The sequence below is a fragment of the Phoca vitulina genome, unplaced genomic scaffold, assembly GCF_004348235.1.
Source record: "Phoca vitulina isolate PV1807 unplaced genomic scaffold, GSC_HSeal_1.0 scaffold35, whole genome shotgun sequence".
Taxonomy (NCBI): Eukaryota; Metazoa; Chordata; class Mammalia; order Carnivora; family Phocidae; genus Phoca; species Phoca vitulina.
The window spans coordinates 15,846,002-15,854,429 of NW_022589738.1; positions in this window are offsets into that span (position 1 = coordinate 15,846,002).

Here is an 8,428-nt window from a genome sequence, read left to right on the forward strand (position 1 = left end):
CTTCCTGTGAATTGTCTTCCCTCTTTTCAAAGACACCAACCCCTACTCACTGCTCCTGAGTCCAGAATGACATATATATTTCATCTTACCTGTCTTCAGAGTCTCTCGTTTATGTGGAGTCCCTGTACAAATGTAATCGCATTGGATTTTCTCCTGTCGATCTGTCTCAGGTCAATTTTTTTTTTTTAAAGATTTTATTTATTTGACAGAGATAGACACAGCGAGAGAGGGAACACAAGCTGGGGGAGTGGGAGAGGGAGAAGCAGGCTTCCCGCCGAGCAGGGAGCCCGATGCGGGGCTCCATCCCAGGACCCTGGGATCATGACCTGAGCCAAAGGCAGACGCCCAACGACTGAGCCACCCAGGTGCCCCTCAGGTCAATTTAATTCTTAGACCGGCCGGAAGAAACTTGAAAGGAAGAGGAAAACTTTCTGTCCCCAGTACAAGCAGACAACAAATATCATTGAAGAAGCATAAAAGTACTCACAAGATAATAAGGAGTTACTAAACCAAGAACTAAGACAGCACTAGAAATCTGAGGGGAGCCTGAACTATGACCCAACAATTCCACTCTTAGGAGCCTACCCTACAGAGATGTGTGCCTTGTGTGCAGGAGGTCTCACATACAAGAAAGTAAGTAAGTGAACTGTTTATAATGGCAGAAAACTGGAAACAACTTTACTGTCCATTGACAAAAGAACAGATAAATAAATAGTGGTATAGTTCTATAATTAAAAAATGTACAGCATGGGCACCTGGGTGGCTCTCAGTCAGTTGAGCATCTGCCTTTGGCTCGGGTCATGATCTCAGGGTCCTGGGATCGAGCCCCGATTTGGGCTCCCTGCTCAGCATGGGAGTCTGCTTCTCCCTCTCCCTCTACCCCTCCTCCCTGCTTATGTGCTCTCTCTCAAATAAAATAAAAATCTATAAAGAAATAAAAAATAAAAAATGTACAGCAATTGAATTGATTTCACTACAGCTAAGTACACTGGTGTACTAATTAATATTCAACAACCAGCTCTCAGAAAAAGCTCTGATCTTTTGCATTTGCTACTTTTCGTGGTGCAAATGCTCTTACCTCAGCCAAATTCAAGTTACCAATGTCATGTCATTGAATATGGGGCTGAGAAGAGCTACGTACAAGCAGCTTTCATTAGCTGGTATGTGCCAGCTCCACTGCACCACCCACTAATGCCAACTTGAATGTTGAACATAAAATCAAGAAAGAAAAAAAAATACATAGAATTCTATTAAGGTAAAATTAAAAAAACATGCAAAACTGAAGGATAAATCTCCTTTTTAAAAAAAGGAAAACCAGGGGCACCTGGGTGGCTCAGTTGGTTAGGCAACTGCCTTCGGCTCAGGTCATGATCCTGGAGTCCCGGGATCGAGTCCCACATCAGGCTCCCTGCTCAGCGGGGAGCCTGCTTCCTCCTCTGACCCTCCCCCGTCTCATGTGCTCTCTCTCTCTCATTCTCTCTCTCTGAAATAAATAAAAATCTTAAAAATAAATAAATAAAAATAAAAAAAGGAAAACCAGATCTAAGTGATAGAACTATGAAGGAAGGGACTAGGAAAACACTAACAAAGACAGGATATTAGTGTACCTGTGTGGGGGGGTGGCGGGGGAGTGGACGGCTGGATTATGATCTAGAAGCAGCACACAGGAAGCTTCTGGCAAGTTTCCATTTCTTGATCTGTGGAGTGTTACACAGTGTTTGTTTTACAGCATGCTGTTAAACCATATATTTAGGTTTTATGCAATTTTCTCTCTGTTATATTGTACACTATTTTTAAATGATGAAAGGGATTCTTCTGTCACAGGGGTGCTATAAAGGTTCAAGGAGCTTTTCTAAACACTACCAGGAGAGCTAGAAACTGACTCTCATAATTTAAGTCACTTACAGGATCCTCTCAACTACATTTCCTCGGATTCCCACAAGGTACATGAAACCTGCCAGAGTTAATGGCAAATTTCTTATAAAACAAAAAGAAACAGAAAACAAAAGTCAAAACATCATATTTATTTCCAGAGTTAGATGTTTTAACCTAGATACATTTTTACTTTATATTTTTGTCTCAGCTATACGGGAAAAAAATACCTCTTCTATCATCATTCAAAACAGATTTGTATGCTCTTTTTCATAATTAAAAGGAAAATTTTCTGCAGTTCACAACAACTCAAACAATACAAAATGTCCTGAAAATAAAAATTGAAATTTATCCCCTCGAGACTTACCCCATCAGTGTCTATCCCATCATTTTCTTTTAAGCTTGTTAAGAAACTTAATACTATCTCAAATGATCTTTTTTTAAATTTTTTTAAAGATTTTATTTATTCATTTGAGAGAGAGAGCACGAGAGAGAGAGAGAGAGAGAGAGAGAGAGCATGAGGAGTGGACAGGGGCAGAGGGAGAAGGGGAAGCAGACTCCCCTGCTGAGCAGGGAGCCCAACGTGGGGCTCGATCCCAGGACCCTGAGATCAGAACCTGAGCCAAAGGCAGCCGCTTCACGGGACTGAGCCACCCAGGCACCCCACTATCTCAAATGATCTTATCTGTGTTCCTGTTTAGTGTTTATCTTGCTCATGCCTTGAGGGCTGGGGCTTGGCCAGCATCTTCACCACTGTATCTTCCAGTCTTCCAGTGTTTCAAATAGAGTACTGGTAGCTCACATTTGGTCTTCAATAAACTCTTCTAGAAGGAACACAGGAATGTCTGGAAAATTCATCTAACAGATCATTCCCTATCAGCACATACACCTCTACCTCAGTCTTCTTAATAGCTGCCAAGTACTCCGGCACATGTTGGGTCAATTACTTTCAGTCTTTTCCTTTTAGAATTCATGCTGCACTGGTCATGCTCTGGTTAGTTCTGAGATTTTCTGTAGCATAAATCTGAGATTGGAATTGTTGAATTAAAGGAAAAATGCATTTAAAATGTTGATCAACATTGTTCAAGTGCCCTACAAAAGTTACACCAATTTATACTCCACCAGCAAATGATAAAAATTAAGATTTCCAGGCACTTGAAAAGGTTGAGAAAAATCCACTGTTGGCAGCCTGATAAATGAAAAAGTTGTTTTGTTTTGTTCTTTTTAATATAGGAGTGAGATTAAACATCTTTTTCTATGTTGATCAGTCATTTGCATTTCTTTTGCCATCAAATGCCCCTTATATTCTTTGCTCCTTTTTCTTATTGTTAGACCTTCTTATGAATTAATGAAGTAGGTCTTTTCTCTATTATATATACTACTCCTCCCTGATTATCTTATTTATTCACACTAAGAATTTATTGTAACAAAACAATCAGAAATGCTAGTAAAGATTCATGCAGAAAGACAGTAATCTTGAAATAAGACCAGATTAAAAATCCACCAACAGGTAAGTGTGGTAATTCTGGCATATCCACATAGATAATTCCATGAAGCCACTAAAAAATATTCTTGAAGGTTCAATAATTATTTGCTTTTATTTTTATTTGACTTTAATTTCCAAAGCCAAGTATTTTTCTGTAGTCAAGGTTATCCATCTTTTACTTTGTCTTTGGTGTGTATATGGAGGGGGGAAGGGTTGTCATGCTCAGAAGGGTCTTCCCCAGGTCATTTATATTTTCATCTAGTTCTTTATTTTAAAAATTTTATGCATACAAAATGTGATACATCAGAGATTCATATTTTTCTAAGACAGGAGGTAGGGATCCAGTTTTATGCTTTTTGAAATGGATATCCAAATTCACCACCACCACCACCATTTCCTGAATAAAATACTGTCCCCCACCCCCCACAGAGTTGAAGAGCCATCATTCTCAGCTACTAATAGTCGTATTTATTAGGATCTATTTCCAGGCTCTTTATTCTGTTCTTTTGAAAGTTGTCTCTTCTTTTTGAGAGCTTTAATTATAGTGCCTTTATGCTATGTTTTGACATTTGGTGCATTTTATCCCCTCTTGTTATTCCTATTCATCCTATTTTGTTGACTGGTATTTCATGTTTATAATTCCAGACTATTAAGAATTTCTTTTTATCTCATTCTCCCAAAAATAATATTGGAATTATAATTAGGATTGTACTAAATTTATAGATTTTCTTTCCAGTCAAGAATGATGTGTGCCTTTCCATTTGAACAAATGATTCTGTAAGTCCTTCTGTAGAATTTCCAAATTTTCTTTTTTTAAAAAACATTTTATTTTTAAGTAATCTCTACACCCAACACGGGCTCAAACTCACGACCCTGAGATCAAGCGTCTCCTGCTCCACCGACTGAGCCAGCCAGGCGCCCCTCCAAATTTTCCTTATACAGGTCTTAGATATTTTTTTTGTTTGGCTTCTTCTTGGGTAATACAACTGTTGTTTTGTTCTTGTATATGGAATCTTCATTTATATATTCTATTTTTTGTGGGTACGGTAGGAATATCATTATTTTCGGTAATCAATTTTGAAACCATCTTTCGTTAAGCAGAAGTCTGAGCTATAAGAAACTAATGACGTAATGTATTAAACAGTCTGTAGAAATTGGATCCTAAAGAAAATTACCAGCTATTAACAAGCCACTCTGTTTAAAACAGTGAAGGGACATTACTGCATTGGATCAGCTACCTTTTCTGCCCCTCAGTATAAGGATGGTTATGATGTCAGAACTAAAAAGCAACACAAAATAAATAAATGAACGAAAAAGACATAAAGTAGGAAAGAGATTATAAGTGACCTAACCCTACCTCCCAACCATTCAAGGGGGTTCACCATCAACTTCAGACCTAAAATAAATAGCCATCCCATTTCTACCTGAACACTTCTTGATACAAAGAACACACCACCTCTGAAGAGCTCCTTAGTAGACTGGATTCGGTTTCACAAAATTAGAAAAGGGCTGAAATATGGTATCTTTACTCCCTTGGTCTTGGTTCTGTTTTCTGAGCACACACAGAGAAAAGCATACTCCCTCTTCAACACTAGCCCTGGAAACATTTGAAGAATATTATCATGCTTGACCTCAGGCCTCGTGGGGGAGACCTGCCCCATTTCTTCACCCATGCCCCATCTGACAGCATTTTCAGACCTTTTGAATTTTTTGCCACTTCCATAGGAACCTGAATTTATACCACCTGGCAGAGAAATTGTCCTGACATTATCTCAGCAGACACTAAAACAGTAGCTTTTTTAGTATCCAGGGACTACAAAAAGCTACATTTCCATGCTAATTCAAATCTTAAGGCTCCAATAACCTCTAATTTTGCAGTGAATATTCATAAACATTTGCACTGTGTTCAGTAGAATGCAATGAGATTTTAAAATTCATTTTTATTCTCCAGTGGGAAGCAGTGCCAGAAATTTAGGAACTAGTCCACCAGAGTGGACACAATTTATGAGAACAGTCCTAAATTGCTTGGATGTTTGTCATGTCTGAGTTGAAAAATGCAAATGAACGTGTTGCTAGTTCCATAAATCCGGTAAGAAATATTTTATATTTGCATTGAGAAAAGCATCTTTTACTTTAAAAAAAAAAATAAGCACAGAATAAGACCAGATATCTGCTCCAAGAGAAAATAAAGAAATAACAACAAAAACCCCCTCAGTTTACTACTTTTCATATATTCTTATTGGTAATTAGCTATTGAAAGTGAACAGGTGTGACTGCTAATTTTTTTTTTTTTTTAAAGATTTTATTTATTTATTTGACAGAGAGAGAGATAGCGAGAGCAGGAACACAAGCAGGGGGAGTGGGAAAGGGAGAAGCAGGCCTCCCGCCGAGCAGGGAGCCCGATGCGGGACTCGATCCCAGAACCCTGGGATCATGACCTGAGCCGAAGGCAGACGCTTAACGACTGAGCCACCCAGGCGCCCGTGACTGCTAATCTTCAGAAAGATCAAAAAAATAATTATTCTTTTTGTGCAAATATGCATCTTTAGATAAAATCTGTGAAGTCACTAACATACCATTACAAGTCTTTCGGTATTTACTGCAGTGTTACTATTCCACAAACTCCAAGGTACGGCAAATCATATACATATGCCAAAAGAAATATGAAGTGGTATTTTTGAATCGTTACTTAGAGGAATGTGTTAGTCAAAATATACCAAAAAATCAATGTGCTATCTTCTATACCAGGAGGAAAAACAAAAGCCAAATTCAATATTGGTAGGGAATGATGTTCATACTGGTTTTTAGGTAATGCATACAAGACAAAGAAGAGAGGAAATGCCAAAGTGCTCATCTCTCTTATACTTTCAAATCATTTTCATCAGTAGTACAGCACGCCCTTACCCAAATATAAAAACGACTCATTCTTCCTGGAATGGCAAAAGCAGGTCCAATCTTTTCTCTGTCATTGAATTCATCTGCATATCCACCTTTCTTCAGGATGCTTCTGTGTGTAATACCAAATGGACTAGATCACTGGTTTCAGACTCTGGGAACATTCCTGCTGATATGTTTGCCATTTTCTCATAAAACAGGACGTCAGAGCAACGTATTTTAACTATGCCATTACGCCTGCTAAGAAAAGATAATCTCGTTTTGTTTTTTTCATCGTTCTTTACAGTTTACCACTTGTTTGCACTTGTTTTCAGACGGAAGCATGGCAAGTAGAGTCTCCTCTACAGGATGAATGTCACCCGTCAGTCCTGTGAGGAAGGGGCTGGTCCAGGGAGACAGGGGGATTGAGAAAGAGGGAAGCGCTTCCCAGTGGGCACTTTTTTCAGACTCTTTGGGCCTTAGAAGACATTGCAAAGCAGGAGAAAGATGACACCTGACCCGTGAAGTCACTTGCCCACGTAAGGGGAAACAAAGATTCCGATAAATAAGACTTACTGCAGAAGCAACTTGTCCATTGTGTATGTTTCTCCCAGAGATTGACTCCCCCTGCTCTCTGTGGATCTGAATCAAGTCTTGGGGGAGGATAGAGCACCTTTTACAAAGACAGACCCTGGACTCACACTGCCTGGGCTGGAATCCTGGCTTGGCACTTCCTAGCTAGCTAAACAGATGTTAAGTCCCTCCACCCTTCAGTGTCTCAGTTTCTTGATAATCATAATACCTACTCCACAGGTTGCTGTGAGGATTCAATGAGTTGATAGGCCTAAAGTGCTTCTATGAATACGTACCATGTGCTGGGCATTATTCTAAGTGCGAGCTAGTAAATATTTCATCTTAACCTCAAGCATGATTTGCAGCATTTGGGGGATAACTATGAGTTCACTTTTGGGATGGCAACACCTTCTTATGTCAGCACACTGGCAAAAAGCATTAGTGGAACCCCAACGGGAAGGTGAACGTTAGAAGCAAATGTTGGCGCTGCAAACAACGTTATCTTTCCCTTTCCAGGTGGAGACTGCCTCTGCATTGCTAAACTTGAAAGAACAGGGATCTAATTACAAGCTCTTAATTTAGTTACACATGTCCCAAGGATCTGTCATATGCTGGACAGGATGCCTGGTGCTAGAGACACATACAATATGTTCACTGTGTACATTTAAATAGTATTGTGAGCTTCTGGAAGGCAGGAACTCTGTTTTATTCTCTGCTGTATTTTGCACAGTACATTACTCATAAAAGCAGAATAATGAATATTTTGAAAGTTTAACACATCATGTAAGTAGAAATTGGCAGATGTATGGGCATTGTTTATGGGCATTATTTACACTGGCATTTTAGAAATATATGTGTATGTGACTCAATGGGAGAAATATGATGGCTGATAAAATTCAGTCCTTCAAAGATGTCAAGAGTCTGTTTAGCTGACAAATCTGAGGCTCTGCTAGAACTTGATGTTTTGGCATCCGCCACCCCTACCCCCCACGTACAACCAACTGACAACCACCTGCAGGCTTAATCAATACTAACATGGGTTTGGAACTGATTGAGTTGCTCTAGTCCTACAACAAACGGAGTTTGCCATCAGGCAAAATTCAATAACCACGGATCCCCACAGTGTTCCCTTGGTTCCTGAGCTCCCACTGAGAATGGGGCTTCTTCAAAATTCAACAGTGGTTTTGTTCCAGCAATCTCATTAGAATTCCAATAGTCTCTTGAGCTTGAGACCCTGGCTTTATACTTGCTTGGCAGGGCAATCTCGAACCTTAACACAGAAACCTCTGGCTCCTGATTTCTAATGGTCAACCTGCCTCTCTGCCTGACCTTACAAGCACCACCAAGATTCCCTGTCATGCTGTTCACCTTGCTTCCCTTTTTTTTTTTTTTTTAAAGATTTTATTTATTTGAGAGAGAGAGAATGAGAGACAGAGAGCATGAGAGGGGGGAGGGTCAGAGGGAGAAGCAGACTCCCTGCTGAGCAGGGAGCCCGACGCGGGACTCGATCCCGGGACTCCAGGATCATGACCTGAGCCGAAGGCAGTCGCTTAACCAACTGAGCCACCCAGGCGCCCTGTTCACCTTGCTTCCCAAACCACTTATTCTCACCGTAGCCTTCCA